At 60.9% G+C, this 19,160-nt stretch overlaps 1 protein-coding gene and 1 long non-coding RNA gene across 5 annotated transcripts in view; one reads left to right on the forward strand and one right to left on the reverse strand.

The window, feature by feature from the left end:
• Nucleotides 1–251: 251 nt before the first annotated feature.
• LOC120886617 (uncharacterized) lies at nt 252–6,040 on the reverse strand. Its single transcript, XR_005729684.2, has 2 exons — nt 5,881–6,040; nt 252–746 (listed from the first exon to the last, which is right to left on the reverse strand). It is a non-coding gene; the product is annotated as an uncharacterized LOC120886617 (long non-coding RNA).
• Nucleotides 6,041–6,230: 190 nt separating this feature from the next.
• Nucleotides 6,231–19,160, forward strand: part of Src (SRC proto-oncogene, non-receptor tyrosine kinase) — a 46,184-nt gene continuing 33,254 nt past the window's right edge. The window contains exon 1 of one of the 4 annotated variants that reach the window (XM_078051759.1): nt 6,231–6,379. The gene's annotated coding sequence lies outside the window, so the exon portion shown is untranslated. The remainder of the gene's footprint in view (nt 6,380–19,160) is intronic. The other 3 variants (XM_078051757.1, XM_078051758.1, XM_078051754.1) reach the window with 3 other exon arrangements.

Below are 19,160 nucleotides of genomic sequence, written 5' to 3' on the forward strand. Positions count from 1 at the left end.
GTAGGCAGTTAATCAATTTTGTGACATCGAAAAAACTTGATCCTACTCTAGACTACCAGAAGCTTGCACTAGGACCTCGGGCAGGTCCCTTCTGTCTCCCGTCCTCATTTTCCCCAGCTTTAGAAGGAAACGTCTGGAGACAGCTCTCAGCTCCCTCCCAGGCAAAATTCCATCTTTTACGTTGAGACTTTTTTTTTTTTTTTTTTGGTACCAAGGATTGAACCCAGGGCCCTCGTCGCCTGAGCCACATCCACAGCTCTTTTTCTATTTTATTTTGAGACAGGGTCTTGCTCCGTTGCCCAGGTTGACCTTGCACTTGCAATCCTCCTGCCTCAGCCTCCTGCATCACTGGGATTGCAGGTGTGGGCCACCAAGTGCCAGGCTGACTTTCCTGGCACTTTTCTGATGGCCCTGGTGGTCTCCAGGGCGTGAGCGAGGTGTTCTGTAGAATGCCCCTCTGGCGAATTTTTCTCATGTTTTCCTCACCGACAGGGTTCTGGCTTGGGAGGGTGACCACAGAGGTAAGATGCCATTCTCATTGCATCATATCAAAGGTATGTGTTATCGAGGTGACCGATCGCTGCTGCTCACCTTGGTCACCGGGCTGCAGAGGCATTTGCTGGATTTGTCCAATATAGAGTTATGCCCCTGACCTGTCTTCCTTGCTTCGCTGTTTGCACTGCCGGGAAGGAAGTCCCTGTGCAGCTGCCACCAGAGGACTTGGGGGATGCGCCCTTCCTGAGGTGCTGTGGGCATTTTTTTGGGGGGGAGAGAGAGAGAGAGAGAGAGAGTTTTAATATCTATTGTTTAGTTCTCGGCGGACACAACATCTTTGTTGGTATGTGGTGCTGAGGATCGAACCCGGGCCGCACGCATGCCAGGCGAGCGCGCTACCGCTTGAGCCACATCCCCAGCTCCTGTGGGCATTTTTTGCTTCTGTACTTTCTGCTTTTCCAAATCCTCCCACAAAACACTACCAAAGCCTGGGAACCGGGGAAGATGGAGGCACCCAATTGAAGTGGCAGAGGGGCCACCACGGGGAAGGTCTCTCCTCTCAGGGCTCCCAGGAGGTGGGTGGGACAGAACTCCAGCACGGGACATGGAGGTCCAGGGAGGCTTGAATTCGCCTGGGGTTTGACTTTGTAATCCTGCTCTTCCTCACCATGTCGCGTCACTCTCTGAGCCTCAATTTTCTTACATGTACAGTGGGGACAAAGGTATCTCCTGTCCTACCTCATAGTGTTGCAAAGAATAAACTAGTGCTATACCCAGAGCCCTGGGGGTCAGGGGATTCCCCGCAGTGACCGTGGGCAGGGGTTATTCTTTCTCTCTTACTCCTCCAAGTCCTGTGTCCTCTGCCCAGCAGGTTTCCAAGCCCCTCTGACCCGAGGGCTCCCAGCTCTGCTGCAGATTTCCGGCCGCCCTCTGCCCTCCTATGGGGGTGCGCAGATCAAGGGCCCCGACTCCTTTCATCTTTTCTCCCAGGCATTCTGGGATGGGGTGGAAGGATGCCTGCTCTGGGCTGAGGGTGCGGCCCTGCCCGACAGTGACCCAGTGACATTCTGTGGCCTGGGAGGGTGTGTGTCCCTGTCTGGGCCTCTCCTGTGGCCCTGCAGTCTTTCCTGCGTTTGACCCTGTTGGTCTCCAGACTCTGCGCTGTGCATGGCCACATTTGGGCCTTGGACTTCCTGTCTGTGAATGGCCCCAGCGCCCCAGGGCCCCACGTGAGGCTGTGAGGGTTTGAACACTGGGGCGGCGGTACCGGTGGCAGTGCCAGGTGCGTCATCACTCAGCTCTGTCTGCCCAGGTGTGGCCGTCCCAGCCCTTCCTCAGCAGGAGGGTGGATGCTAGGGGAGCTGCCGGTGCCTGGCTGCCCCTCGTGGTGGTGGCTGGCCTCTGACGGAGCACAAGCTCACCTGCGCCTGGCTCTCATGATGTTGGGGACGCTTCTCCAGCGCCTTGGGGTGTAGGCCTTGGGGTGGCTTGGTTGTGCTCCCTGAACACCATCTGTGCGGTGCACACAGGCCCACCCCTGCAAGCCAGAACCCCCCCCCCCCACAAGCAGCTGGACCCCTCTAGGAGGGGCAGCCATCAGCACAGGCCTCCCTGTCCCTCCAGCCCACTCCCACCACCCTCCGAGGCTCCCCACTGCTACTAGGACAGAAGCCAAGGAGAGGTCTTTGTACTTGCTGGTGTTGGCATCCCCTCAGGCCACAGGAGAGGCCGAAGGCCCTGGGGCTGCCTATTCACCCTCCCTCCTCCTCCTCCCCCCAGCACTCCGACACCTGGGCTCTGTTGCCTGCATTCCTGCCCTGGCCCACTTGCACCTGGCCACCTCTGTAGGCTTCTACACCCCCACACATGCTAGTTTAGGGGCCCCTGTCCTGGGACCCTCTAGGCCTTTGTGTTCCTCCAACTCAGAGACCAGGCTTGGCTGGCTCACTGCTGATAGCACCTGGCCCAGACCCCAGCACCTAGTAGATGCTCAGTAAAATTCAGCTGAGGGGAGAGAGGAGGAGTAAGGCTTAGCCAAGAACTAGCTGGAGGAATAGTCCAGGCAGATAGCAGCTAGCACCAAGGCCTCAGGGAGGGTCTTGTAGCAGGAAGTGGGCAGGGAAGGGGATGAGGGCCTGCAAGGGGGGTCTGAGCAGTTGGCTTGGACCCCATCCAGACATCTCTGTACACTGTGAAGTGCAGTGGCAGGGGGGTGCTGAACCCACTCCAGAGCCTCAGGCTGGAGCCTGCCCGCCCCCTCCAGCCCATCCCACAGTCCTGAGCCTGGTGGTTTCCGATGGATGAGCTGCAGAAACTGCATGGGTATGCAGGGTGGGCCGGAGGTCCCCAGAGTGCCTGAAGGGTCTGGCTTCTCAGTCACTGCTCCAAGGGTGAGCCGGGGCTGGGCAAGGCAGGTAGGCCATCACCGAGCCAGGGCTACCAGGGCCCTGGATGAGGTGTGGGCAGGCCTCCTGATCCCTGCCATGGGACAGCTCTGGTCTATGGAGTCACTGCTAGTTGTGAGGGGCCAGGCCTCTCCCACCCCCTCCTTCCTGCTCTCAGCTGTGGTTTACTCAGGTAGAGGGAGGAGGAGTCCATAGACAGAGGACTGTGAATGCCCACTGCTCTCCGCCTCCACAAGGCCGACTTCAATAGCATCCACCAAAGTCAGGCTCAGTGGCATGTGTGCCTGCAGTCCCAGCCTCTTGGTTTTTGTTTTTGTTTTTGTCTTTTTGGTATTGGGGATTGAAATCAGGGATGCTCAACCACTGAACCACATTCCCAGCCTTTTTATTTTTCATTTTGAAGCAAAGTCTTACTAAGTTGCTTTGGCTCTGCTAAACTGCTGAGGCTGGTCTCAAACTTGTGATCCTCCTGCCTCAACCTCCGGAGTTGCTAGGATTACAGGTGTGTGTCTCCACACCCAGCTACTTGGGAGGCTGAGGGAGGAGGATTGCCTGAGTCAGGAGTTCAAGACAGGCTTGGGCAACACAGCAAGATCCCCATTTTCAAATGCATACATATATACATAAATAGCAGCTAACATCTGCTAGTACTTTGGGTTGGGAGATAGTTCCTGGTGGTGTTCCAGGGCCAGTGTTGCTCATTAAAAATGTTGAATGATTTTTAGGTATTAAGCAATGAGTTGCTGCTTTACTTAAAAAAATGTTTTAAGTAAAATAAGGCACACAGAACCACTTGCCCCCACGCTAGACCAGCAAGTGTCTCCTGCGCGCATAATCCTGGAAGGTGGGTGGGATTCCTAACTCCATTTTACTGATGAGTAAACTGAGGCCCGAGAAGGCAGGGTCCCACATCAGTGAAGGGAAGAATTAGATTTTGAACTTTTGGCTGCGGATCTTGAGTCAGTTCTCGCTCCCTGGTCGGTGCCTATTCTGCTGGGCATGAGCCAGGCCATGGTCTCTGCTCTCAGGGTGGGGACAGACACACCCAGAATGGACTTGGGATGTGCCTCTATCAGGGTGTGTCAGGAAACATGTCCTAGCAGGGGTGGCATTTACTCAGGACCTCCAGGATGAGGAGGGTGGGAAGCTGGCCACTGGGCGGGCATTCTTGGTGGGGGTTAGAGCCTAACCAGAGGCCCAGAGGGGTGGTTAAAAATAAAGAGTACTTCCACTGCTCGATAATGAAACCATTGTACTGGCCACATCCTCTGAGAACCTCAGCCACTGCGCAGGGCCCTCCAAGTTGGCAGAGGCTCCAGGTGGCAGGCTGCATCTGTCCTGCAGACGCATGTCCACGGTGCCCTCTTCTGTGAATGGGCAGGACCACGAACAGTGAGAACTGCTAAATGCCCACCGCCTCACCTCCTCCTCATGTGAGCCCTCAGGGGGATCTGCTGTCTTGGCCCATGTCACAGGTGGGGGCATACAAGACCCAGAGAACTGCGTGCTCCAAGTCACACATCCAGGGAGTGGCAGAGTTGAATCTTGAACCCAGGTCTGTGGGTTCAAAGTCTGTGTTTTTAAGTTCTCTATTATCCTAACTCTAGAAAAGTCCAGAACTTTCTGTTGAATGTCTGGGGATGAAGCTACTGATATGCTGGCAAATATTTAACAACCCGTTCTCTGAAAGAAAAACAAAGGCTTGATTTGTAGCCTTTGCTGATTTCCAAGGTATAAATGATCCCTCCCTGGCTGATGTCAAGCTACCCATGTGACATCACTGAATATGGCATCGAGAAGAACACAATCAGCTCCAGCACATCAATGGGAACATATCCACCCCCACCCAGTCCATGTGGCCAGGAAAGGCCATTAGATGTCTCAGGAGTGAATGAGGGCTGGGAAACCTGCTCCTCCAGCCAGGGGCCCACCTGGGTCCTGGGAAGCTGCGGTTAATCTTTAAGCCAGCCTTGCAAACAAGTGCAGCCATTTCGGCAGCCTGGCCTGGCCTGGAGTTGGCTGTGTTGCTAATCTTCATGGAGAAACCTTGAGCGGCCCCTTTCTCCTGTGGGCTCAGTTTATTTCCACACAAGGCTCTATTCTTTGGGCACAAACCTGGCCACCTTCATGGACACTTGTTAACTTAGCTTTCCCAGGATTTTTTTTTTTTTTTTTTGGTGGCCATGTTTGAAATCCATATTCTTCAGTGTTCTTTCCTGTTTGATGGGAGAGGGGACTGGGCTGGGGAAGTGGGTGGACCTGTCCAGGCCCAGCAGGTGGTGACTAGCCTACTTGTGAACCCAGACCAGTCAGGCTCCAGCTCCTGCGCATTCCTGCTCTCAGGGAAGCTCCACCGCACCCTGAGGCCTCAGTCTCTCACTTGGGAAGATGCCCCTCCCAGATCCTCTCCACAGGGACCTCTGTCCAGGGAAGCCCAGGCCTGGTGCTACTCTGACCTGGCAGGGCCTAGCTTCCAGCCTGGGGAAGGGAAATGGAAAGGAGACAGGTGGTGGTCATTTAAACCAGATCCCTGGTCCATGATTCCAGGAGGATAGGTGAGGAGCCAAGGGTGGGGTGCCCATCCCCAAATAGGGCAGCCCTGCACCAGGGTCAGGAGATGGTATGCACAGTCTTCATGGCGGAAAGCTGGCTTTCCTCCGCGTCCCTATTTCTTGCTATACTTCCTGCCCCACTGGGTCCGGAAGTACTGAGCCTCTTCATTGCCTTGGAAGCTGCCTGCTACCCAAACACCGGCCTCAGCCCCCTCCTCAGCAAAACCGCCAGCGGTCTGCAGACTGACTCTCCGACTCCCCACGGGCTGCCAGTTGTATATATATGTACATTTTCTTATGCACTTAAAATGAACAGTGATGAAACTTGCTCTTTCCCACCCTGCCCCTCCTGACCCAGTCCTGACTTCAAGAAACTCGGTCAAGGCCAAAGTCAAGGCCTGCTCTTGGCAGCGCCTCAGTTTCCTCACCTGTAAAATGGGACTGATCCTGGGCCACCCAGCCCAGGTAGTTGTGCGGATCAAATCCTGAAATGGGCCAGAGCCACCCAGCGGGGCTCCTGGGCAGAAGCAGGGTGCTGACTGCGGACAGGCGGATTGGGTGGGCGGCCGGGCCGAGGGCCTTTTGGCCGGGGACAGCCGGGGGCGGGGCGGGGCGGGGCGGGGCTCCTGGGCCCGGGCCCCGCCCGCCGGACCCCTGGCTGGGGCGCGGGGTCCGCGGCAGGTCAGCGGCGGGCACGGCGGCGCGCTTCCTCCTGCTCGCCGGCCGCCGCCCCTCCTCCCGCGGCTCCCGCGCTCCTCCCTCCTCCCCGCGGGGGCCGCCGCCGCCTCCTCCCTTTCTCTCGCTCCGTCTCTCCCGGCCCGGAATCCATTCCGGCCCGGGAGCCGGAGCGGCCAGGCCGCCGTCTGCCGACCCGCCGGCCGCGCGGGCTGCGCCCTCCGTGCGCTGTCGCCGCGCGCCGCGGCCCAGGTGAGCGCCCCCCGCCCGGCCCGCGCGAGACCCCGGCCCCGCCCGCCGCGCCTGGCCCCTGGCCCCGGAGCGCGGACCCGCGGGCGCGGCCTTTTGTTGTGATGCGGCGCGGAGGGGGCTGGGCGGGGACCCCCGACCCGGGAGGCGGCCGGCGGGCGCAGCCCCCGGCCAGGTCCAGGCCAGACCCGGAATCCGAGCCCATCGGCGCCGCCTGCGGCCGCGGCTGCCCGGGCTCCCGCCCCGCGCCCCGGCCCCGCGCCCTCGGCCCCGCGAGCGGACTGGGGGCGGCGGAGGCAGGGCGCCCCGGGGGCGGCGGGGCGGGGGCGCGGGCCCGGGCCGCCGGGACCTCCGAGTCCTCGTGGGGCCTCGGGTGGGCCTGCTGCTGCCGGCTGGAAGGGACCGAGCCTGACCGCGCCTGGTCCTCACGGCCCCCTGCCCGCTTCCGAGCAGGCCCAGGACCGGCCGGCTCAGAACTTGGCAAAAGTTTTGGGGTTTCGCCACTAGGCCGGGTCCACTTGCCTACCTGGGAAGGGGCTGGGGTGAGCTTGAGGCCTCCGGGGCCACCACTTGCCGTTCTGTGTGTCTTCAGACAACCAACTGCCCTCTCTGAGCTGGAGTGCCTGTCAGTGGTGATGGGCCTGGGGGACTGCTGGGCTGATGGAAAGGTGGTGCTGATGGAAGGGGCTCACCTGCAGGGTGTCATCCCGCCCCCACCCCTTGCTTTCAGGCACACTTGAGAGTGGGCAGAGTGCTTGTGGGGCCCTGAACAAGGCTTGCTGAGCCTCGTGGATGCTGTCCAGTTGGGGCAGTGGTCTCCACGTCACCTGGGGTGACAGTTGTGCTCACACTTGGTTTCAAGGGTGGGCCAGCCTGGCCCTGTTGCTGACGCCTTTCTCCGCCCCTGGCTGGGGAGTCAAGATACCTAACCTTGTGTTGCACCACTGAGGCTGAGGGCCTGGCCCACTGAGCCCCCACGTGTGAAGTGGGGGTCCTCCGGCCAGGAGTCTCTGTGCTTCTGCATCTGTGGATTGGCATGTAGTAGGTGCTCAATAGACGGGTCCAGCAGTGGATGAGCTGCCTGAGAGGGGAGGAGGGGCGCTTGCTGGCTGCCATGGAGCCGACCTCCGGAAGGAGACGGTGGGTGCCTCTCAAGGTATCCCAGAACCCAGGAAGAAATAGCCCTGGCTCCATCTGCCAGCACAGCCGAGGACCTTAGGTCCGACCCCGCTTGCCTCGGTTTTGTAAGCTGTGGAATGGGAAAACAGCAGCTGTCGCCGGCTCTGCTCAACACCTTTAGGGTCGGGGCTCTTGCTTATCTTCATTTTACTGATGGGGAAACTGAGGCTTGGACAGGGGACCTGAGGACCAAGGCCATGCAGTCTGAGGCTGGAATCAGAGCCTCAGAGACCCCAGCCAGCTGCCCTTGAACGCCTCCAGGGGTGGTCATGGTCGCCAGCATGGGACAGGCACAGGACAGTCATGGGGAGACTCCACTTCTGGTGACTGATGGCAGCCACGAGGCTGCCCTGGAGATGTGGTGTGCCTGGGCGCTGGTGATGCGGTCTTTCCACCGGGAAGTGACTGGAGTGTGTCACTTCTCTCAGCTGACTGCCTGCCTTGGCCTGGTGCACCCCGGCCTCAGAGCACCCTGCCAGACGTGCCCTCCTGCTGTGGCCGGCCTCCACTCTTGACTTTCCAGGATAACTGAGGTCCCCTCTCCTGGGAGCCCCACGCTGCCCTCCGTCTGTCCCCTGGCCTCTCCCAGGGCCATGAGTTATCCCCAGCACCCAGGCTGGCTCCTGCCTTAGCTTCCCCCTAGATTACCCCTTGGGGGTGGGGTGGGGGTGGGGACATCCAGGAGGACATGGCTCAGTGGCCTGCTGACACACCCTCTCCTCCTCATCCTCCTGCTCTCAGCTGACTCGTGTCCTCAAACCTGCCGAGATACAAGTATCCAGACCCTGCATTGAGCATCTACTATGGACTGTGTGCTCTGAACCCAGCCGAGTTAGCAGGGCAGGTAGTTAGACCGGGAGGTGGTCCAGAGCTGGGGGAGCAGCAGTTCAGCTACAAAGACTGGGAGTGGGGCTCTTTCTTCGTGGGCCCCTTTGGGTTGTGAGCAGTGGCTAGTGCGGTAGGTACTTGCTGGGGACTTATGAAAAGTCCTTGGCCTCTCAGAATCTGGAGAGGAAGCCAAGTAGCAAACAGGCTGCCAGATCAATGAGTGCATAATCCCTGAAGCGTAGAGGTTCAGACGGAGGCCTGGGGTACAGAGGAGTCTTGAAGGAGGCATGCGGAAGTCGTCAGGTGAAGCTCAGGGAAGGGCTTGCCAGGTGGAGGAAGTGCATGTGCCAAGGTCCTGAGGTGGCAGAGTGTGCACTGTTGTGGGGAAGAAACTGGGGAAAGCCTGCGGGGCTGGAGCCCAGGGAATGAAGTCAGTATGTGAGAAGGGAAGTGAGGCCAGCTATCAGCAGGGCTGCAACCTGTAGAGAGCCCGAGGCCTGGGGAGGAGTTTGGCCTCTATCTTTACGCAGGGTGCAGATGGATATCCCTCACAGTGAACGGCCTCACACTGGAGGCCAGGAGTGCAGAGCTGACCAAGGTACCTGAGGGAAATAGATGTGTAACTGGACTCCAGTGCTGTATGGGGGCTAATCGGGTCTCAAGAGGAAGAGGCATGTGAGGCTGGGCTTTGAAGGTAGAATAGGAGTTCAAGAGCAGGAGGGCTTGAGAAGGTGAGGGCCAAGGATTAGGGAGTATAATTTAGGGTGGCTGGAAGCTGGGATTGAGGAGAGAAATAGGGACGGTTAGCCGGAGAGATGGAGGCCAGAGGTATGGTAAGGGCTTCAAATCAGGTGGGCCTGGGTTTGAGTTCTGAGCGTTCTTGCTGTGTGTCTGAGTCATTCATTGTATCTTTCTTTTTTTTTGGTGCTGGGATTGAACCCAGGGACACTCAACCCCTGAGCCACACACACCTAGAGACAGGGTCTCGCTGAATTGCTTAGGGCCTTGCTAAGTTGCTGAGGCTGACTTTGAACTAGTGACCCTCCTGCCTCGTCTCCTGAGACACTGGATTACAGGCGTGCGCCCTGAGCCTGGCTCATTGTGTCTTTCTGAGATTATTTATTCATCTTGAAAATGGGGCAATTGGCGTCTCCCTTTCAGATTAGGGTTAAAGGAGGGCTCTGTGCCTAGTTGCTGGCATCAGTGATATTCAGAAAATGGGACTTATTTTGTTACATTGGGCAGGTCAGTTGGCATCTCTGGTATGGCCTTGCCAGCTGCGTGGTCAAGGCCTTGAGTGGATGATCTCATTGAGTCTGAAGGTGCCAGTTGGGCAGGGTTGATCTAGGAGAGGATGTTGGCAGCTAAGGTTACCAATGTGCTGGGTGACCCTGAGCTCCACCCTGCCCTCTCTGGGCCTTCTCTGTGCACGAGAAGGCTGAATTGGGGATAGTGCCATGAGCCTAGTCCAGCTGAGCCTGCCGTAGGTGATGGGCTACATTTTCCAGAGGTAAATACTAAGACCTGGCTGGAGAAGGGTGTCCCAGGGTGGGCCTGGGCCCAGGCTGGGGCTCTGGGCCCTTATCCCAAGGCCTGGCACCACCCAGGGACCCCCGGGTCCTTGTGGGCTGTAAAGCCACCGCAGAGGCCCTCAGTGCCCTGCCGTGGGCCTTGGGCCAGGCTGCAGCTCCCGCCTCTGTGGCCTTGCTCCTCTGGGCTCCCACAGCGCCTGGCCTCCCCTGCGCTGCCCGCCCTGTCTCCCTGGGAATCCACTGTGGTGTCCACTGGAGCTCCTGGGGCTCTTCCTCCAAAGGGGCCTCAGTGTCCCCATCCAAGTAGAGGGCTGGTGACCCATGGTTCCAGGGTGTCCCAAGAGGACAGTAGCAAGTCCTTGCTGCAAATTGGGTGCTTAGGAAGCAGGGCCGGGGCTGCGCGGCCGGGCTCCTGGCATCAGCCTTGCTGGAGCCCACTGCTCCTGAAGCTGCCCAGTGGGAGCAGGGCTGGCACCTACTAGGGCCAAGGGCCGGGTGGCGGACCGTCCACTGCGCCTGGCGGCTGGTCTGCGTCGCCGTTCCCGGGCAGAGGCCTCCGTGTTCAGGGCCTCATCCCAGCTTGAGTCCAGAGTCGTGTCGCTTAGCGACTTGAGCCTCCGCCTCTGCGCACCCCGTCGTGAGGACTCCATCTGCGGACACGCCTCAGTCGCTGGGCACCCAGGGGCCCTCACGTCTGTCTGTCCGCTTCCTTTCCCTCTTCAGGCTCAGACCTCATCCAGTCCTGCTCTAAACTGGGCCTCCAGGCCCTCAGACCCCGAGGCCCATTCTGGCTTCCTGGGAAGGAGCCCTGGGATGGATTAGTAATGTCTGCCGTGGGCACAGGGTGGGGCGTGTGGGGCATGTGCCCTGATCTTGTCATTCCTGGCCTGTCCAGGCCTTCTCTTTTCATGATGGGGAAAGGAGGCCAGAAAGACAGACAGGTCGTCTGAGCTGGGGGAAAAACGCAGATCTCTTGACTTTGGGCAGGTGACTTCCTCCTACCTTGGTCCCTTCTGTTCTTCTCCCCAGAACTACTCAGAGGAGTTTCAGAATAAAAGCAGAAGTGGAGAGGAGAAATGGACCGATCTTGGCCCGTCCCTCCTGTCCCCACCTCGTTTCCTCACCTGCATCGTGCAGGTTCTTCTCTCACCCAGGCTCTGGGACGGGGACCTGGCTGGGGACTGTTCAGGGGCAGCCCCCTGAGACTCTTGGTGCCCGTGTGGCACTGGGGATGTCTAGGATGGGCAGGGAGGGGTGGCCCTGGAGCTGTTGGGGACTGTGGGAATGGGCCCTTCTGGATCCTTGGGCCCACTGGGCTGGGGAGCCAGCGGGGGCGGGTCCGGACGCTGGGGGTGGGAGCTGTGGGGAGGGCATCAGGAAGCCGCCTTCCCTGCCAAGGTCTGATTAGCTCTTCTCGGGCTGCTTTGTCTAAATTTATGGTCTTGACTCTGGTGTGGATGTCCTCCCGTCGTGCCCTCCCTCGCTGGATCACAGTGAGACTGCCCCATGTCAGGTGGGAGGAACTCTCATTCCCATCACATGGAAGAAGAGACTGAGGTTCAGAGAGGCCAAGGGCTGAGGCCACAGTCACCCAGCAAGTGAACTGTGAACCCAGACCCCTGGCGTCTGACTCCTCAGCACGGCTGACGTCTTTCCCAGGTAGAGGTTGGGTGTGTCTGGGGCAGGCGACCCTGACTCATGGGCTTGCAGCCCTGGCAGACGCGACTCCCTTCAGATCTTGGATGCTCACGACATATGTGTGTGCAGGTGACAAGACCGCGAAGCCCCTTGGCTCTGGGTTCCAGCCCTGGGTAGCCACCTGTGCTGTGTGTGACACGGGCCACGACTGCTCTGAGCCTCAGCGTCACCATCCGTGGGATGGGGGTGCCAGCACCCAGTAGCATGAGCAGCAGGTGAGTCCCGGCCAGGTGCAGGCCCAGGCCGACGTCCAGGGCGAGTGTGAGACGGGGGTGATTCCTGGGACGAGAGTCCTGGGCCTGTGCAGGACAGTGGCCTGGGAACCCCCAGGGCTGTGCTGGCCGCTGGGTCTGCGGGTGGCCTTCCCCGCAGGGCAGGCTGGGTGGCTGATGGTGGAAGGCCAGCCCCAGCACTGGGGCTGTACTGGCCACGGTGTCCAGCGCCCCGTGCCTCACCTGTGCCTTCCAGGTCCCCTCCCTGGATGGGCCCGTCTCTTCAAAGGTGGCCGCCCTTTGAGCACGTGGCGTCCTTGCTTGCCTGGCCTGAGAGGCGGGGGCTGCTCTTGCCCTTGCTTCTTAGGGAGCAGCCGAGGCTCAGAGAAGGACAGCGGTGGGCCCCAGCTGCACAGCAAGGGCTCCCCGAGGCGCGGTTGGTCTGGGCCCCGCCCCCCAGCTCCCAGCCATGCAGGTGGCCCCGCAGCCCCCTGAGCCACTGGCCGTTTCGGGCTTGTCCTGGGTCGTCCCGCTGCCAGGCCCTTTGCTCTGCAGGGCCCAGGCTTATGGCCCTGCTGCTGGAGCCTTCTAATGCCAAGGCGCTGCGGCCCCGGAACCCCCTCCCCTCCCTGCCCTAGCTCCCTCCTCTGCCCTCCCCATCCCCCTCTTTGTCCTCCCTCCCGGCTCCATCACATTCTGTCATACATGGCAGTGACAGTGTTCTTCGGCCTCTGTGGGAACATGTGCTGATTGTCCCTCCTGGGGGCGTAGCACTTGGTGGTTAAGCTGGCCCCAGCGGACAGACCACCATAAGTGTCTTTACCTGGCAGACAAGAAACTTGGCTTCCAGTCAGGCTCCTGCCAGAGCTCCCCCTGCTTGGGCAATGGGGACGGGCCCCATCCCACTGAGTCCCCAGCCTCCCCAGGGTTCCACGAAAGCCTAAACTTATTGTCAAAAGGATTCAGAGGCTCAGAGAAGTGACTTGCCTGAGGTCACACAGCACTGGAGGGGCAGAGCATGGAGGCAGATTGTCCCCATGTGGAAGCCCTTCTGTTTGTTTGCTTGTTTGGTGTTAGAGACTGAACCCGGGGCACTTCCCCACTGAGTAATCCCAAGTCCTTTTTATTTTGAGATATAGTCTCACTGAGTTTCTGAGGCTGGTCTCTAACTTAGGATCCTCCTACCTCAGCCTCCCAAGTCACTGGGATTACAGGCCTGTGTCACTGTGCCCATGTCCCCACTTCTGAACAGAATAAGACATGAGCAAGATCCTGAAGGACTGCAGCCCCAGGGGCCCACCCTTGGGGTTCCTCCGTGGTCTCTTGTGCCTTCCTCCCTGCTTTTTGAGCCGTCTCAGTGCTGGGCGGAGGGCTGTGGCCTCCTCACAGTAGCTCTGTGGCTGTGCCAGGGAGCTGAGGCTTGCCCAGGGTTGTCGGGGTGTGGGTTTGAAGGGCAGCCTCCTGAGCCCCAGGCTGGCCCGCCTCGCCTGGCCCGCTGACCTTGACCCTGTTCCCACTGGGCTGGGGCAGCGCGGAGACTCCCCAGCTGCCATGTGACTTTGGAGCTCAGTGCACCTCGGTGCCTCCATCCGCTCTGAGAGACGGGCCTGGGGCAGCGCCCTGTCACAGCCTGTTGCCGGGCGCCTGTGGGACACTGGACTGGACTCCGAGCAGGGCCAGCTCACGGTGGGCGCTCGGCAGAGTCACTGGTGTTTCACTGTGATCTCCAGCAGCCTGGGAGGACACGAGTGACCGCCCCGTCGCCAGCTGGGAAAATTCAGGCTCAGAGTCGGGAAGCAGCTCCACAGGCCGCGGGGTGGTCAGGCACCTCCGCTTCCTGCGGGGGAGACAGGCGGACACCTGGACTGACCCTGACCCAGAGCCAGGCTCCTGCCCCACACTGGGTGGAGCCTCCTTGTGCCCCTGCTCTGGCTTTGGGCACTTTGTTCCCATGGAGCCTCGGTTTCCTCACTTGGGAGATGGGGCAGTGACCGTGCCCACTCAGCTCAGTGCAGCCGTGGAGCTGGCCCTGGGCTCCTTCCATGCTGTCCGGAGGTGAGCCTGCTGTGGTGTGTGCCTCTGGGGGTGGACCCTGGCCCTTTTTACTTATTTTGGGGTCCTGGGGATTGAGCCCAGGGGTGCCTAACCACTGAGCCACATCCCCAGCCCTTTGCACCTTTAATTTTGAGGTGGAGTCTCTTTAAACAACAGCAACAGAAAAACACTTATTTTTTAGCCGTAGGTGGACGCGACACCTGTATTTATTTATTTATTTTTGTGTGTGGCGACAACTGAACCCAGCGCCTCCCGCGAGCTAGGCCACGCTCCTCCTTCAGCCCCAGCCCCAGCCCTGAGACCGGGCTCGCCGAGTTGCCTGGGCTTCACCAAGTTACTGGCTGCCTCTGAACTGGCGGTTCTCCTGCTGCAGCCTCCCGAGTCACCGGGATCACAGGCCTGCGCCACCAGCCGGCTGCTCAGCCTGCCACCCTGCGCAGGGTGGGGCCTTCTGTTCTGCCAGGGGCTTTGTCCTGAGCCGGACCAGGTCCCCAGGGCTGGGTCCACACTGGCCCTGCCAGGCTCCAGGGTCCCGGTAGCTGCCTCACCAGGTGACGCCTCGTCTGCCTGCTTCTCTGCCGGAGCCTCGGTTTCCTCGTCTGTGATATGGGGCGGGCGCTTTTCCTCGTAGAGCCTTCGACCCCCGTGCCCACCCAGGCCAGGCTTTGAGGAAGTGTCAGGGCTAACCAGCAGCGGTCAAGGTCACAGGGATGGGCAGGACCCCGCCTGGCAGGAAGAACACTGTTCCAGGCAGAGGATCCATGTGATCCGGGGTTTGGGGGTGGGACATTTGGGGAGCCCCGGGGCTGGGTGAGTCAGGTTGGACTGGCCACCGTGGTGTGGGTCCCTGCCCTCCAGACCAGATCTCTCTGCGCCCCAGAGCAGCCTCACTTCTCCCCACCCCCACCCTGCCAGGTGTTCCCGAAGGCCACGGAACCAGATGAGCCACAGTTCTATTTGGGGACAACTCGGCTGTTCCCGTTCCTCTCCTGTGCCCTAGTTTAGAAACGACGTGGGTTTGGTACCATTTGGCCATTTGCACAAAGCTCCCCCTCCTCCCCCTCCACCCGAACTGCAGGTCCCCGGCTCGTGGGCAGCACGGGCGCGCCTGGACTCTGCCCCTGGGTTCTCCGGGTGCGAGGTGGCCACTGGTCTGGGCCTTGTGATGGTGCTGGGGACCCCAGGGGTGCTCTCTGGGAACAGCTGTATTCCAGCGTGGGGAGCAAGATACAGGCCCTGTCCTTGCCCTGTCCCGGGGTAGGTGCCTGGCCGGTTGGAGGCCTAGCACGGGGCCAGGAGGGCTTCTCGGAGGAGGTGACACCAGGCTTGGCTCTTAAAGGGTGAGCAGGAGCTCACGAGAAGCTCCAGCCTGCCAGGGAAGGGGCGGCTGGCACGAGGCCCGGTGTGGAATCACCTGGCCTGGGCGGCCGGAGCGTGTGCCAGGGGGTTGGGAGGGGACTGGTTCACCAGGCGGGGTCTGAAACCCTCAGGGTAGCTGGACGTTGCCTGGGGTGATGGGCGTGGGCAGGTGGTGGGTAGACCGGGCTGGAGTGCCCCAGATGGGGCGGAAGGAAGGGGCTGTTCTGGGTTTGGAGTGGGGTGGCCTGGCTCCTGGGGAAGAGGTGCTGGGATGCACCTGGAGCCTGCGGGGTCTGTGGGGGCAGAGCTTGGGTCACAGCCCTGGTGCTCTGTGGGCAGCCCCTGTTTTGGAACCAGGGCTGCTGAGGGTTTGGGCTGGGAGGTTGGCTGGTTCCCCTCATGGAGAGCCACGGTCCCCATCAGGGAGCTTGTGCGCTGTCCCTGGGCAGTGAGGAGGGCCCTGGGGAGCCTGCTGGCTCAGGCAGTGTGGCTTCGTGAGGTGGCCTGCTGGCTGCACTGAGAACAGAGGCCTGCAGAGAAGGCGGGTGCCGCTGGGCAGGTGGCCTGTCGGGTGGACGGTGCTGCCTGGCCGGAGGCAGGGACATGCGCTGCAGCCCATAGGCCTTGTAGGGGCCCAGGTGCCCACTCGGGTGCAGGCTCTGCCCTCCTCCCGGGCTGCGTTGGGAGCTGCTGAGCCTGCGGTGCCGGCACCTGGCCTGGAGTCCCAGCGTGGCGCTCTGGCCGGTGGACCTTGGCCACAAGTCTTCTCCTGGGGCTGCTGCCGAGGAGAGCAGACCTCACAGGCCGTGCCCACCCGGGGCCAGCCCTGGGAGCCTGGCTCTGGAGCAGGCCCCGGCTGACATGGGTGCTGGGCTGCTGCGGCCAGCTTCCGGTCGGCCCCGGCTCTTGGCGCAGTGGGACAAAGCCCCTTTGTGACTGGACAGATGGAGCCCGGGAGCCCCCTCCCCGAGGAGCAGGGCGCCCGCCCTCTCCCCCCGGCTCCCCCGGGAGAAGGGACTCCCGAGACCCAGCAGGGCAGTGCAGGGGGAGCCAGGTGACGAGCTGGGCACCCCCTTCCCTTCTCTGGGCCACCTTCTCAGGACCCAGGTGTCCCTGGTGAGTCCTGGGCCCTCTGTGGGTGCCGTGCCGTGCATCCATTTCTTCTTTTTCTACTTTATTTTGTTCTATTTGTTTCACGTGGTGCTGAGGATGAACCCAGGCCTCGCACGTGCTAGGTGAGCGCTCTACCGCTGAGCCCGCCCCAGCCCTCCCAATCCATTTCTTCCTTCAGCAGTGACCCTGTCCCCTCCCCTGCCAGGCCCTGACCTCACCAGAAGGGGCCCGAGCATTCGAGCTGTTCTCTGGTTCGAGGGCTAGGCCCACCATAGAGTTCCGCTGTGAGGGGGACGGAAGTGGCCCCTGTCCTCCAGGAGCATGTACTCACAGCGAGTTACGCCACTGGAGCTGTGGTCCAGGCAGAAGGGACCTTCCACAGGAGGTGGCTCTTGGGCTGAGACTGAAGAGAGCAGAGTTGGCTGTGTGTGCTGCCATGTGGCCTGTCAGAGCAGGTGACATGTCAGTCCTGAAGGCCAGAGGAGGCGAGGGTGAGGAGTGTGGATGTTGGGAGAGGATGCTCTGGGCAGAGGGGACTGCATGTGCAAAGGGCCTGAGGCAGGAGGGTGCTGGGAAAGGGGTAGAGGCCAGTACGGGTGGAGCAGAATGAGGGAAGGGAGTGGGGCTGGTAGAGTGCCCTGTAGGGCCTTGGTGTTCCCCCGGAGGACTTTGAACTCCTGTGGCTCTGAATGTCAGGTGTCCTTTAGGTGAAGCTGACATTCTCACCCATTTTACAGGTGAGAAAACAGTTTGAGAGCGGCACATCCATATCCTGGGTTACACAGTGGGCAAGGCCGGGCTTGGCCTTGCAGGGCCAGGGGACCAAGGGTTTGGGAAAATGGATCCTGACCCCCTACACCAGCTAAATTTTATATCTGTCTCCTGTCCTGGACTGTCTGGAGGCAGAGGCTGCCTGTTGTGACCCTGGAGTGTCAGGGGGCCTAAATCCCAACTTGCCCTGTGAATCCGGCCTCAGTTCCTCTCAGTGAAAAGGGCACAGTGTGGTCCCACCTCACAGTGCTGTGGGGAGGGCCACTGTCAGCAGGTGCCTGACTTTTGCAGTCTGGGGGGAGCGAGGGCATGTGTGTGAGCCTGGACTTTGGCCACCTGCACCCCCAGAGCTGGGTGTCAGTGTGGGAGCAGGGAGTGGCCTCTTCTGGAAAACAGCACCTTGTGACTGGAGGTTCCTGAAACCCATGCGCAACACCCTTTCCACTCGGGGAAACCGAGTCAGGGGGACCTGGGTCTGGAAGAGGCTCTCCAGCAACAGGGCTTCTCTGCCAGGCCCCTGCTGCCTGCCCAGGCCTCAGTCACCTTGCTGTGCTCAGCCACCACCTGCTTCCTGGTTATGTCCCTCCCTCTGGGGCTCCAGGCTTGGGACAGGCCCTCATGGGAAGGGATCCTATCCCCATTCAGGGACTGGGGTCCAGAAAGTGGCCCGCATCCTGCCCAGGGAGCCTCGGGAGCAGCAGGCAGGGCCGTGCTGTCCCTAGAGGGCTGGAGGAGCAGGAGGCCCGTGGGTCCCTTCTTGGCATGCCCCGGCCGCAGGCCCTGTTGCGGAAGCACCTTCGTCCGTGCCAGCCCGAGCCTGCAGCAGCCCCACCCCGACTGCCCTGGCAGAGCCGGTTTGAGGCCTGCCAGCCTCGAGCGTGTTGGGACCATGAACGCAGGGACAGACACGTTCTGGCTGCCCTGGCCCTTGGACGCCCCGATCACTCCTTGCTGGCTCTGCAGGCATCTCCTGACACCCAGGCTCTGGGCCTGGGCCTGCGCTGGGCGGGGCTGGGCCCTGCAGTCGGCTCCAACATGAGCACTGCTCTGTGTAAGTGGCGCTCAGAGGTCCTGCCGTGAGGGGGCCAGCAGGTAGCAGCAGAGTGTGCCGGGCACAGGCCGTGGGCTGGACAGGCTTGGGGCCGAGGCCTGCCACCTCTTCGTCCTGCAGGGCCTTCACCCACCCACCCGCCCATCACGCACCCATCCACCCCCATCCGCCAGCCCACTCACGCACCCATCCATCCCCAAAGTGCTCCCTGAGCACCCCGTGTGCCGGAGTGGTCTGGAGCCTGGAGATCCTGCAGAGGACCAACCAGGACATTCCCCTGCCTCTGTGCACGGTTTAATGGAAGAGTCTGAAGCGCACCTCTGTAGGCAGGTTGCAGTTGTCCCCCGTGTAACGTGAAACAGGGAGGGGTCAAGTGCCGTCTGGGTCGGAGGATGGGATGCGATTGGACATTCACGCTGAAGGAGGGGAGCAAGCCATGGGGGTCCTGGGGGAGGGATGCTAAGGCGGGAACAGCCAGTGCAGAGACCCCAGGCAGGAGCCAGCCCCGGATGTTAGAGGAGCGGCAAGGAGTCGAGACAGAAGGACCGACGGGGTCACGCAGCCGAAGGCCAGTCCAGGGAGGCCTCTGGGCCGTTTTGGATTTGACGGGGAGCAAGTTGGTGGCGCATGGGTGTCTGGGTGCAGCTGGGCTGTGTGGAGCCCCCCAGGACCAGGGGGTGAGTGCCGGGCAGGTGGACCAGTGGGGAGGGGGGCAGCTGTCCCCTGAGCCCAGCAGGGAGGCCCCTGGTGCCTGGGGTTGTGGAGGACCAGGAGGTCAAGTGTGCATGTCTCCCATATAAACACATATTCCATGTGTAGGCAGGTCTCGCGTTAACATATCTAGTCCTTTTACACGTTCTGTCTTGGAGGCATATTGATTCTGAACCTCCTGAACCCCTCGCTCAGCCTCCACCATCACCAGCCCTAGACCTGTGGTGCCTGGCCATACCCCTTCCACCCCCATCCTGGGTCATTTTAAAGCAAAT

The sequence above is a fragment of the Ictidomys tridecemlineatus genome, chromosome 5 (assembly GCF_052094955.1).
Source record: "Ictidomys tridecemlineatus isolate mIctTri1 chromosome 5, mIctTri1.hap1, whole genome shotgun sequence".
In the NCBI taxonomy this organism is placed as follows: Eukaryota; Metazoa; Chordata; class Mammalia; order Rodentia; family Sciuridae; genus Ictidomys; species Ictidomys tridecemlineatus.